The sequence below is a fragment of the Rutidosis leptorrhynchoides genome, chromosome 2, assembly GCF_046630445.1.
Source record: "Rutidosis leptorrhynchoides isolate AG116_Rl617_1_P2 chromosome 2, CSIRO_AGI_Rlap_v1, whole genome shotgun sequence".
NCBI lineage: Eukaryota > Viridiplantae > Streptophyta > Magnoliopsida > Asterales > Asteraceae > Rutidosis > Rutidosis leptorrhynchoides.
Window position 1 is genome coordinate 393,420,313 of NC_092334.1, and position 14,642 is coordinate 393,434,954.

Sequence of the window (14,642 nt, forward strand, 5' to 3'; positions counted from 1 at the left end):
GTTTAATTTCTCGATTCCGACATATATTATCTGCTGAAATTAATTTACCATTTGCTAATTCGAGTAAAAATTTACTATCCAAAGACGTCAATGGACAACTTAATTTAGCACAAAAATCTCTACTCATATAGCTTCTATCCGCACCCGAATCAAATAAAACGTAAGCAGATTTATTGTCAATAAGAAACGTACCCGTAACAAGCTCCGGGTCTTCCTGTACCTCTGCCGCATTAATATTGAAAACTCTTCCGCGGCCTTGTCCATTCGTGTTCTCCTGGTTCGGGCAATTTCTAATAATGTGGCCCGGTTTTCCACATTTATAACAAACTACATTGGCATAACTTGCTCTGACACTACTTGCTCCGCCATTACTCGTTCCGACACCATTTGTTCCTTTCGTTCTATTAACCCCTGGTCCGTAGACCTCACACTTCGTCGCGCTATGACCATTTCTTTTACACTTGTTGCAAAATTTGGTGCAGAACCCCGAGTGATACTTTTCACACCTTTGGCATAGCTGCTTCTGATTGTTGTTGTTGTTGCGGTTATTATTGTTGTTGGGATGATTGTTGTAGTTGCTGTTGCTGTTGTTGTTGTTGTTGTTGTTGTTGTTGTTGTTGTTGTTGTTGGGCCGTTTGTTGTAGTTGCGATTGATGTTGCGATTGTTGGGATAATTGTTGCAATTATTGTTGTAATTGTTGTTGTTGTTGTATTGGTGATTCTTATCACCGTTTTCCTCCCACTTTCTTTTGACTTGCTTCACATTGGCCTCTTCAGCAGTCTGTTCTTTAATTCTTTCTTCAATCTGGTTCACTAGTTTGTGAGCCATTCTACATGCCTGTTGTATGGAGGCGGGCTCGTGTGAACTTATATCTTCTTGGATTCTTTCCGGTAATCCTTTCAAAAACGCGTCGATCTTCTCTTCCTCATCTTCGAATGCTCCCGGACACAATAGGCACAATTCTGTGAATCGTCTTTCGTACGTGGTAATATCAAATCCTTGGGTTTGTAACCATCTAAGTTCTTTCTTGAGCTTATTGACCTCGGTTCTGGGACGGTACTTCTCGTTCATCAAGTGCTTGAATGCTGACCACGGTAGTGCGTACGCATCATCTTGTCCCACTTGCTCTAGATAGGTATTCCACCATGTTAACGCAGAACCTGTGAAGTTATACGTAGCGTACTTCACTTTGTCCTCTTCAGTACACTTACTTATGGCAAACACCGATTCGACCTTCTCGGTCCACCGTTTCAATCCGATCGGTCCTTCGGTTCCATCAAATTCCAAAGGTTTGCAGGCAGTGAATTCTTTGTAGGTGCATCCTACACGATTTCCTGTACTGCTAGATCCAAGGTTATTGTTGGTATGTAGCGCAGCCTGTACTGCGGCTATGTTTGAAGCTAGAAAAGTACGGAATTCCTCTTCATTCATATTCACGGTGTGTCGAGTAGTCGGTGCCATTTCCTTCAAAATAGTCAAATGGAACAAGTTAATCATACAGAATATTAAGAGTAGTTAATAGTATTTCGTAGCATAATATGAACTCATTTATAAAAGCTTTTTCTTCATATTAGCGTTTTATAAGTTTAAATTCGGGTAGTACCTACCCGTTAAGTTCATACTTAGTAGCTAATATACAATTCAACTACTACAATTCTATATGAAAAACTGATTATAATAATATTTCGCGTTCAAACTTTTATACAATACTTTACAAACTTACAATACCGCTTATTTTACATAAAGCATGAAATATAGCACACAATAACTTTGATACAAGATAGTTGTGAAGATAATTCTAGCTAGTACACAAGTCGTTCAGCAAAGGCAATAAAGACACGTAATTCATACGTCCAGAAACAAGTCATGCATTCTGGTTTTACTAGGACTACTTCCCATCCTTGGTCTTGTGGAACATAACCGTTATGGCCGTTGATAAGACAGCGTGTTGTAACATCGTCAAAGGGACGAGGGTTACGTAATGTCCAACAGTCCCGTAACAATCTAAAAACCTCATTTCTTACCCCAATTACCGACTCCGTCACTTGTGGGAACGTTTTGTTTAATAGTTGTAGGCCGATGTTCTTGTTCTCACTTTGGTGAGAAGCGAACATTACTAATCCGTAAGCATAACATGCTTCTTTATGTTGCATGTTAGCCCCTTTTTCTAAATCACGAAGTCCAATATTCGGATATATTGAGTCAAAATAATTTCTTAACCCATTGCGTAAAATAGCATTTGGGTTCCCCGCAATATATGCGTCAAAGTAAACACATAATAACTTATGGATTTCCCAATGTGATATCCCCCATCTTTCGAACGAATGCCTTTTATAAACCAAGGCATTCTTGGAACGTTCTTCGAATGTCTTACAAACTGATCTCGCCTTAAATAGTTGTGCCGAAGAATTCTGACCGACTCTAGACAAGATTTCATCAATCATGTCTCCGGGTAGGTCTCTTAAAATATTGGGTTGTCTATCCATTTTGTGTTTTTATACTGTAAAATAGACAAGAGTTAGATTCATAAAAAAAATACTTATTAATACAAGCAATTTTTACATATATCATAAAGCATAAGCACACTATATTACATATATTACACCACACGAATACAGCTATCTTATTCCGACTCGCTTGTTTCTTCTTCTTCGGTTTTGGTTCGTTTTGCCAAGTTTCTAGGGATATATGATGTTCCCCTAATACGAGCTTAAGGACTTCGGGGGTTTAGAGGTTCCCGTGTCATTGTTACAACTTAAGGACTTCGGGGGTTGACGATACAAATAAAGTTCATCGGGGTTGGAATTAGATTTCTCTATTTTTATGCCCTTTCCCTTATTATTTTCTTTTGCCTTTTTAAATTCAGTTGGGGTAATTTCTATAACATCATCGGAATTCTCGTCGGAATCCGATTCATCAGAGAATTGGTAATCCTCCCAATATTTTGCTTCCTTGGCGGAAACACCATTGACCATAATTAACCTTGGTCGGTTGGTTGAGGATTTTCTTTTATTATTTCCCCCACCGGTTCTATTTCTTCATCCGGTTCCGATTCTTCTTCCGGTTCCGATTCTTCTTCTGGTTCCGACTCTTCTTCCGGTTCCTCTTCGGGAACTTGTGAATCAGTCCACGAATCATTCCAATTTACATTTGACTCTTCATTATTATTAGGTGAGTCAATGGGACTTGTTCTAGAGGTAGACATTTATCACATAATATCAAACGCGTTAAGAGATTAATATATCACATAATATTCACATGTTAAAAATATATAGTTTCCAACAAAATTTGTTAAGCAATCTTTTTTTTTTTAAAGTAAACACGGTCGAAGTCCAGACTCACTAATGCATGCTAACAAACTCGATAAGACACACTAATGCAAAATTCTGGTTCTCTAATACCAACGCTCGGATACCAACTGAAATGTCCCGTTCTTATTGATTAAAAACGTTCCATATTAATTGATTTCGTTGCGAGGTTTTGACCTCTATATGAGACGTTTTTCAAAGACTGCATTCATTTTAAAACAAACCATAACCTTTATTTCATCAATAAAGGTTTAAAAAGCTTTACGTAGATTATCAAATAATGATAATCTAAAATATCCTGTTTACACACGACCATTACATAATGGTTTACAATACAAATATGTTACAACAAAATAAGTTTCTTGAATGCAGTTTTTACACAATATCATACAAGCATGGACTCCAAATCTCGTCCTTATTTAAGTATGCGACAGCGGAAGCTCTTAATAATCACCTGAGAATAAACATGCTTAAAACGTCAACAAAAATGTTGGTGAGTTATAGGTTTAACCTATATATATATCAAATCATAATAATAGACCACAAGATTTCATATTTCAATACACACCCCATACATAGAGATAAAAATCATTCATATGGTGAACACCTGGTAACCGACATTAACAAGATGCATATATAAGAATATCCCCATCATTCCGGGACACCCTTCGGATATGATATAAATTTTGAAGTACTAAAGCATCCGGTACTTTGGATGGGATTTGTTAGGCCCAATAGATCTATCTTTAGGATTCGCGTCAATTAGGGTGTCTGTTCCCTAATTCTTAGATTACCAGACTTAATAAAAAGGGGCATATTCGATTTCGATAATTCAACCATAGAATGTAGTTTCACGTACTTGTGTCTATTTTGTAAATCATTTATAAAACCTGCATGTATTCTCATCCCAAAAATATTAGATTTTAAAAGTGGGACTATAACTCACTTTCACAGATTTTTACTTCGTCGGGAAGTAAGACTTGGCCACTGGTTGATTCACGAACCTATAACAATATATACATATATATCAAAGTATGTTCAAAATATATTTAAAACACTTTTAATATATTTGATGTTTTAAGTTTATTAAGTCAGCTGTACTCGTTAGTAACCTACAACTAGTTGTCCACAGTTAGATGTACAGAAATAAATCGATAAATATTATCTTGAATCAATCCACGACCCAGTGTATACGTATCTCAGTATTGATCACAACTCAAACTATATATATTTTGGAATCAACCTCAACCCTGTATAGCTAACTCCAACATTCACATATAGAGTGTCTATGGTTGTTCCAAAATATATATAGATGTGTCGACATGATAGGTCGAAACATTGTATACGTGTCTATGGTATCTCAAGATTACATAATATACAATACAAGTTGATTAAGTTATGGTTGGAATAGATTTGTTACCAATTTTCACGTAGCTAAAATGAGAAATATTATCCAATCTTGTTTTACCCATAACTTCTTCATTTTAAATCCGTTTTGAGTGAATAAAATTGCTATGGTTTCATATTGAACTCTATTTTATGAATCTAAACAGAAAAAGTATAGGTTTATAGTCGGAAAAATAAGTTACAAGTCGTTTTTGTAAAGGTAGTCATTTCAGTCGAAAGAACGACGTCTAGATGACCATTTTAGAAAACATACTTCCACTTTGAGTTTAATCATAATTTTTGGATATAGTTTCATGTTCATAATAAAAATCATTTTCTCAGAATAACAACTTTTAAATCAAAGTTTATCATAGTTTTTAATTAACTAACCCAAAACAGCCCGCGGTGTTACTACGACGGCGTAAATCCGGTTTTACGGTGTTTTTCGTGTTTCCAGGTTTTAAATCATTAAGTTAGCATATCATATAGATATAGAACATGTGTTTAGTTGATTTTAAAATTCAAGTTAGAAGGATTAACTTTTGTTTGCGAACAAGTTTAGAATTAACTAAACTATGTTCTAGTGATTACAAGTTTATAACGTTGAATAAGACAGCTTTTTATGTATGAATCGAATGATGTTATGAACATCATTACTACCTCAAGTTCCTTGGATAAACCTACTGGAAATGATAAAAATGGATCTAGCTTCAAAGGATCCTTGGATGGCTTGAAAGTTCTTGAAGCAGAATCATGACACGAAAACAATTTCAAGTAAGATTTCCACTCGAAATAAGATTGTTATAGTTATAGAAATTGAATTGAAGTTTGAATATGATTATTACCTTGTATTAGAAAGATAACCTACTGTAATTAACAAAGGTTTCTTGATCTTGGATGATTACTTGGAATGGATTTAGAAAACTTGGAAGTAAACTTGCAATCTTGGAAGTATTCTTGATTTTATGAAACTAGAACTTTTGGAATTTATGAAGAACACTTAGAACTTGAAGATAGAACTTGAGAGAGATCAATTAGATGAAGAAAATTGAAGAATGAAAGTGTTTGTAGGTGTTTTTGGTCGTTGGTGTATGGATTAGATATAAAGGATATGTAATTTTGTTTTCATGTAAATAAGTCATGAATGATTACTCATATTTTTGTAATTTTATGAGATATTTTATGCTAGTTTCCAAATGATGGTTCCCACATGTGTTAGGTGACTCACATGGGCTGCTAAGAGCTGATCATTGGAGTGTATATACCAATAGTACATACATCTAAAAGCTGTGTATTGTACGAGTACGAATACGGGTGCATACGAGTAGAATTGTTGATGAAACTGAACGAGGATGTAATTGTAAGAATTTTTGTTAAGTAGAAGTATTTTGATAAGTGTATTGAAGTCTTTCAAAAGTGTATAAATACATATTAAAACACTACATGTATATACATTTTAACTGAGTTGTTAAGTCATCGTTAGTCGTTACATGTAAATGTTGTTTTGAAACCTTTAGGTTAACGATCTTGTTGAATGTTGTTAACCCATTGTTTATTATAACAAATGAGATGTTAAATTGTTATATTATCATAATATTATGATATATAATATATCTCAGTATGATGTATATACAGTTAAATGTCGTTACAACGATAATCATTACATATATGTCTCGTTTCGAAATCATTAAGTTAGTAGTCTTATTTTTACATATGTATATCATTGTTAATACACTTAATAATATATTTATTTATCATTTAACATAATTAACCAAGTGTATCAATATCTTAATATGATTCATATGTACCTAGTAAGACGTTGTTATAACGATAATCGTTATATATATCGTTTTCGAGTTTCTTAAATTAATAGTCTCATTTTTATGTATATAACTCATTGTTAAAATACCTAATGAGATACATACTTATAATAAAAACATGTTAACTATATATATAACCATATATATGTCATCGTATAGTTTTTACAAGTTTTAACGTTCGTGAATCACCGGTCAACTTGGGTGGTCAATTGTCTATATGAAACATATTTCAATTAATCAAGTCTTAAAAAGTTTGATTGCTTAACATGTTGGAAACATTTAATCATGTAAATATCAATCTCAATTAATATATATAAACATGGAAAAGTTCGGGTCACTACACAATAGATAATTTAACAAAGGCATATGCGGAGATGAAAGAAAAATGGCATGCTGACCACGTGACCACTAAGGTTGAAAATGAATTGAAAGAGCAAAACAAAGTTTATAAAAAACAACTTCACGATCTTAAATGTTATAACTTTGACATAAATCAAGCTTTAATTAAACGTGTTGACACAATTAATGAACTAAAGAAAGAAAATGAATGCGTTAAAGCTGATTTAGAGGCAATTTCAATCAAAATGAAATGTTGGGCAAGTGCGTCACAATGGAATGCATTAATGGTGGAACTTAATGACACCAAGGGAAAGGGTATTGGATATAGTTCTGCATCTCCTCCTTTTCAGAACACATTTGTTAATGCAAACGTAGTTGACGGTGGACCAGAAGATTGTATCCCTCCTAGTTATGAAGATTATGTTGAAAAGAATAAAAAATGTAGTTCAACTAAGAATACAACTTCTGATGATACTGCTGAAGGTGCTCTAGATCATGAGGAAGATAGGAAAACTGGGTTAGGAGATAACTCTAAGACAAGTAGAGTTAGAACACCAAAAGGTCCTGTTAAGATTTTGAAAAATCCTAGATTTGCTGACAGACCTGTTCCTCCTGTTACCCCTAAGCCTGTTCAGAAAGATAGATCATATGATTCTCATGTGTTAGTAAGAGCACAAGACCCCTCATCTTCAAATTCTAATAATGTGTGTCAATTCAGAGGACATAGGGAGTTTAGACAATGTTTTAATTGTGCTGTTTTTGGACACATTGCTGCTTATTGTCCTAGAAGATTCCGATCACTGAGACATAAAGTTGACTTATCACATGATGATTCTAGATCATCTCATGTTCATCGAACAGGTTTCCCTGTAAATGATGAACTTCGTGATAAAAGATCTAAGACAAATGTTTTCTTTGAAGACTCCAAAAGGAAGTACTTCAATAGATATTTTTCTCCTGTGAAGGGAAAAATTTCTAAAAGAAATTTTGAGGCAAATGTTGCCAGTGCTAGTGAGCAAGGTAGACCTTTTGAACCAAAGTTGAGGTCTCCATCTCAAAGAGCTAGTCGCAGAAAGTATTTTTCAAGAACTAGACCACGGAAGAATCATTCTGATTCAGAGAGGAATGTCAAACGCCAAGAGTGTGACACCTCTCCTTCCAAATTTTCTAAGTTTAAGGTTTCTAATGATGAGATTCCTCCGAACTCAAATGGGAAATGGATGGAAGTTCAAGCTATGGGTGTTAATGGACAACCTACTGCCGTCCGGGCGTGGGTTCCCATTATCAATTAATTTTCTTAATGTGATATGCAGGGAACCAGGCTACCTGCAAACAACACCTGGATTGTGGATAGCGGCATTTCGAAACATATGACTGGACATCTATCTCTTCTTTCGGATGTACACCCAATTAAGGGAGGTTATGTTGCATTTGCTGGAGATAAGGGTGATCATATTTTAGCTCAGGGTTTATTGAAGAATGATAAAGTCAGTTTTGATAAAGTGAACTATTGTCAAGAGCTTGCAAATAATTTGTTATCTGTTTCACAAATCTGTGAAAAATCATTCAAAGTAGCATTTGATGACGAATTCAGCTACATCTTGAAACCAGAGTTTGTGATTTCTCCTGAAATGATTTTGATGAAGGCTCCTCGACAATCTGATTTATACATGCTAGATATGAATGTTGCTACTTCAACTGCTGAACATCATCAAACTTTTGTTTCTAAAGCGACTGAACAAGAGTCTATTACATGGCACAAATGCATGGGTCATTTAAGTTTTCGGAAGATGAACCATTTGGTTCACAACAATCTCATAGAAGGTGTTGATCTTCGTTCATTTTAGATTCCAGGCACATGTGTTCGTTGTAAGAAGGGTAAGCAGAGAAAGAAAGCACACAAGTTCGTGAAGTATAATCCAATCTCTGCGCCACTTGAGTTGTTGCACATGGATCTCTTTGGTCCAATTCAGTTTGAAAGTATTGATGGTAGTACGTACTGTCTGGTGGTAACTGATGATTATTCAAGATTCTCATGGGTTATGTTTTTGAAAGAGAAGTCTGATACGTTTGAGAATTTGAAAGTGCTAATCAATTGATTAGAGACAGGTTTTAATTTGAAAGTTAGAAAGATTCAATGCGATAATGGTACAAAATTTAAAAATCAGTATCTCGCAGGTTTCTGTATTGAAAAAGGTATCAATATGCAATTCAGTTCTGCATACGCTCCACAGTTGAATGGTGTTGCTGAAAGAAAGAATAGGGTTTTGATTGAAACTGCTAGAACTATGCTAGCTGATTCATCTTTATCTGTTCATTTTTGGGGTGAAGCTGTTGCAAATGCTTGTTACACTATGAATCGAGTTTTAACTGTTAAACGACTAGGTAAAACGTGTTATGAGTTATTGCATGGGAGAAAACCTTCTTTGAAGCATCTAGAACCATTTGGTGCCCCGTGTACCATTTTGAAGAGAAAACCAGGAAGTAAGTTCGATTCAAAATTAGTTACTGGAGTGTTTCTAGGGTATAGTTCTCCTAACAAGCGAGTTTTCAACAATGAGACGAGATGTGTTGAAGAATGGTCTGAAGTTGACGTCCAATGGAATTACACAAAGACTGCTACCAAAAGTCATCCTTGGATCTACAACTATGATGAGCTGATTGATTCATTTAATCTTGCTCCAGATCAGACGGAGAATGAAGTAGAGTTACAAATGCTGTTTGATTTACAGAACGAGCCAGAAGTGTCTGCACCTACTCCAACTCCATTACCTACTGTCGTTGAACCAGCACAAGATTCAGATCAAGATGTTGATCCAGTGTACGATACCTGCGGATCTGATATTTCAAGTGAGAATTCTGATAATCCTGAAGATGGAGATACCACGAATCTACACCACGAGATACCTGTTCCCGCACACCCAGTTCTCAGAACTACAGCTGCTCATCCTAGAGAAAATATAATTGGAGATCCAAATGCATGCGTTAGGACACGAAGACAAGTTCAGTTTGATGGTCAAGTTGATGCTCATATGACAGCTGCTGCTGCATATTACGAGTACTCATGTCATATCTCAAGAATTGAGCCAAAGACTACAAAAGAAGCTTTGAAGCATGTTGATTGGGTCATGGCTATGCAAGAAGAAATTCAGCAATTCAATCGTCTAGATATTTGGAAGCTGGTTACTAAGCCGCATGGTGCTAAAGTAATTGATCTCAAATGGGTTTGGAAGTGCAAATTCGACAAAGATGGCAATGTTACCCGTAACAAAGCAAGATTAGTTGCTAAAGGTTATCAGCAAGATCCTGATTTTGATTACGATGAAGTTTTTGCTCATGTTGCCAGATTGGAAGCGATTCGCATTTTCTTGACTTTCGCTTCTTTCATGAAGTTCAATGTTTATCAAATGGATGTTAAGAGTGCATTTCTTTACGGCAAGCTAAACGAACGAGTATATGTCAGTCAACCTCCGGGTTTTAAAGATCATCTTCATCCTGACAAAGTTTACCGATTACGACGAGCCCTTTATGGTTTACATCAAGCTCCTAGAGCTTGGTACGGACGATTATCGAGTTATCTTATTGAAAAAGGATATCAAATGGGCACGGTAGACTATAGTTTCTAGTTGTACTTCCGGTCCCACCATTTGCTCAAAACATAGGCTGTTTTGAGTCGATCTTCTGTTCGTGAGTTCGCGACTCCCTCTCATTTCCTCCAAAAACCTCCCTTCCTCCCTCGCCCGCTCGATCCATATTTTCCATCTTTTTACTTGACAAAGATCTCATTTTATTTACCTTTATAAGATCCCATCATCATTGCATAATGACATTAACATATTTATGAGTTATTTTGATACAAGTAATTATTACGGAGTATTATTACTATAATCATTATTAATTGGTTTGATTGTAATGGGAACTTGGCAATTTGCTTCATGGAATCTGAGATCCCTTTTCAATTTTACTCAAACCTCTCAGGTGAGTTCCAAAGGTTTTAGGGTTTTCAGTTGTATATTTATTTACTACAAGCTTAAGTGACAAACTTATATTGCTTAAATCGTCTCTACTATATTTATGAGCTCCTATCCATGAACAATCAATTTAAGATTTGTGTTTAGGGCAGTTATGTACGGAATGAACACCCATGATCTCTTTATGGGCTAATTAGGTGGAAGATCGATAATAGCCACGGGCTCATGAGCCTAAATGTCCACAAATTAGGGGATCAAAACTCGTCAAAATTGGTCAAAGTCAAACATGGTCAACACTCTGTTACTCCGCGAGTTTCGGCTTACTCCTTAAAAAGTCCCAACTGAGTACTCCCCGATTAACGATTTTTGCAACTTTGGTCATTTCTCACTTGATGTAATTTGATGATAAGGGCATTCAAGTTATATAATCTTCCACTTACAAGAAAAAAAAAAAAAAAAAAAAAAAAAAAAAAAAAAACTGATTTTGCAGGATTCATCAAGCAGGAAGGTAGATATTTCAAACAAGCGATTTTATCACATTTATTCTCCCTTAATTGATGATAACAAAGCAGAGGTATCACTTGCAGAAACAAATGACATTCGTAGTACTAATGTTCAGTTATTTTGTCAGCTTTTCACTTGCTTACGTTCTTTTATGGCATATATTTACAGAGTAGAATAACAAATAGACAGGTGGAAACTCATACTGTGTGGTCTCATGGGATTGTGGTCGCAAGGACTCACATGTATGATTGGTTAGTCGTTATAGTATTGGCGGTTTTAATGATACTTCTAAACTATATTTCTCCTTTTCATCGTTATGTTGGTAAAGACATGATGACGGATCTTAGATATCCTTTGAAGGATAACACGGTTCCGTTGTGGGCTGTTCCGGTAAGTAATTTTTCCATCATTTAGGAGAAGGGGTGTTTGGATATATTTTTATACAAAATGTGATCTTAGGGGGCGTTTGGGAATGCGTTTTGGAGAGATTATTTGATTAATGTGTTTGCAAAAACCAGATAATCAGAAAAATGTGCTTGGCAAAAAAGTGATCTCTGAATTTATCTTTAAGTTGACCATAACAATCAGAAAGACATAATTTTGATCACTCTTTTTAACTGATTATCATGACTAGATATTGTAAAATCGCTTCAAACGCACATCCCAACACCCAAATCCTCAATCATTTAGTAACTAACAATAATTTTGGTTATATAAAATATGAATATGAATATACCTCTGCTAATTAGGTATATGCAATATTGCTTCCGATTACCGTCTTCTTGGCCTTTTATTTCCGAAGAAGGGATGTCTATGATCTTCATCATGCCATATTAGGTTACTAAAATCTTTTGTCCTTTCAATTAATCTAAAAAATCTCAAAGCATCCTTTTGGGTTTAGAATATGAGTGATTCTTATTTATTACGACAGGGCTTTTATTTTCGGTTTTAATAACTGGGGTTATCACGGATGCTATTAAGGATGCAGTGGGTAGACCTAGACCAGACTTTTTCTGGCGTTGTTTTCCAGATGGTAAAGATGTATGCTGATTTATAATTATTATTAATTACTAATTAAGTAATTATGAATTATGATGATTGTTTTGTTTCTTGTCTCTTTATCTTTGTAAAAGATTTGCATGTTTTATACAAGATTCAACTATATTTTCAGCTTTATGATCAATTGGGGAATGTTATATGTCACGGTGATAGCATTGTAGTACGAGAAGGTTATAAAAGTTTCTTGAGTGGACACACTTCATGTTAGTAACAATTGCTTCAAATTTGTTTTCGCGTGTATGCACTCACTTTTTCCCCTTTCATAACGGTTATGTTTTAATTCATTCAAGATTCTTAGTCCAGTCAAATCTTAATAATTTTAATTACAGGTGAATATTTGACCCATTTACTTATGAAGGGACAATTTAGGCTGTGTTTTATGTATAAAGAATCAACCGGCAGTATAAGTTAAAGGGGAATTGGTCATAATGGTTTAAAAGGTTGTCAGTCACCCAAACTGAATTTTTAATGCATTCAACCTTCTAAATCTATTTATTCAAAGATAATTGAAATTATAACCTAATTAACACTTTATTATTTACTAATTCATTTGTCTTCTAAAAACCAATGGCCAAAAAGTGTTATTTAATAAACTTAACCTGGCATCCTAGCTTAGTCCATTTCACATCGTGCTTATTTGACCCGTTTCAACCAAATCTCTTTCAGGCTGTTACCTAACTTATCTACCCGTCCATCTTGCCACCTCTTATAATAACCGTCAATTATTAATATTTTTATAATTTTGTTGCAGGGTCATTTTCGGGTCTTGGATTCCTGTCGCTCTATTTATCTGGAAAGTTAAAGAGTTTTTTACAAAAAAGGCCAAACTTCGAAGTTATGTATAATAGTTTTGCCTCTACTTGTTGCATCTCTCGTTGCCATTTCTCGTGTTAATGATTATTGGCATCACTGGCAAGATGTATTTGCTGGAGGTGTTATAGGTAATCCAACACGTCTTGATGCAAGTATTGGTGGTTGTTATATGTGTGTTAGATTATAGGTTTTTTTTTTTTTTTTTTTTTTTAAGAAATGAACACTTCTTGATATGTAACTCCAAATGATAAAAATTGTTTTTCTTGTTCGTATAACTAGTATTATTTCATTAACAATTGCAGGCATCACCATTGCTACGTTCTGCTATTTGCAGTTTTTCGCACCACCATATCATGCTGAAGGTATATCATTTGACTAAAATACCTTTCGTTAGAACAAATCAGATGTCCTCTGTTTTTCCTTCACACTTCTACTCTTCTATTTGTTGTTGTTTTATATTCTATTTGATTTAATGTGTGCTTCTTTTATGAATACTTATGAAGGTTGGGGACCTTATGCATACTTCCAGGCTATAGAGAAGATTCGTTTAGACTCTCAAGAACCTGAACCTTCTTTGGTTGCCCAAACCGGCATGTTTTCTGTGTAATTTCGAGTAATGGATTCTTTATTAGACAATCCTCATTTGATATTGTATGATCGTGAAACTGTAATTAGGTAGGCTGGTAGTTACTTATTTATATAATAAGCTGTATTGTTTGTTCATTCTTTTTGGTACAAACTGGTCTGTTATTAACTGTATCCAAATTCAAATCTTTTGGTTGGCAAAGATATAACTGGTACTAAGAGCTTCTGTAGTGTAGTGATGTGGCAAGTTGAATGGGGATTAATATTGTGTAGGTGGCACTTGTTGCTCTTATGTTAATCCTCATTTGATACATAGAACTCACCGTTACATGTGAGTTGGACTTCAGCTTATTTAAAGCCCAATGGTTGTATCGGGAGTGGGCGGGCCTAAGAGCAAATACGTTGCACTTGTTTTTTTTCAAAGTTCAGTTACGAGAATGTTGGGAACCGGCAATTCCCCACTTTGAGCCGACGTTTCACTTGGTGTTCTGCTCAGTGTTTCATGTTCTACTAGGCGTTCTACTCAGTGCTTCTATTGTCCAAACCGACGTTTACCTTCAGTGTTTCTAAAGAACACTGACCTAAACGTTGAATAAAATTACACTATCACTTATGGCGCTCTAACATCACCGTTTTTTGGTGGGCATCTTGAGCAGATATGTAGTCCTGTAATTTATATATCGAATATCATTATCTAATAAATGCGATTTTTTTAGAACTTAAAGCCTTTGTTCTTAAGAGTTTTTTAAACCCACATATTGGGTACCAAGCTAAATTGAGCCTAGGTAATGTTCTGTAGGTGGAAAATCCGTGCGAACTAAAATTTTTGGACTATGTCGATAAATATTTTTATAAT

General features: G+C 35.0%; 1 pseudogene; it reads left to right on the plus strand.

Moving 5' to 3' along the window:
- The first annotated feature begins 10,569 nt into the window (after nt 1–10,569).
- On the plus strand, nt 10,570–13,979 carry LOC139892167 (lipid phosphate phosphatase 2-like; annotated as a pseudogene).
- The last annotated feature ends 663 nt before the right edge of the window (nt 13,980–14,642 follow it).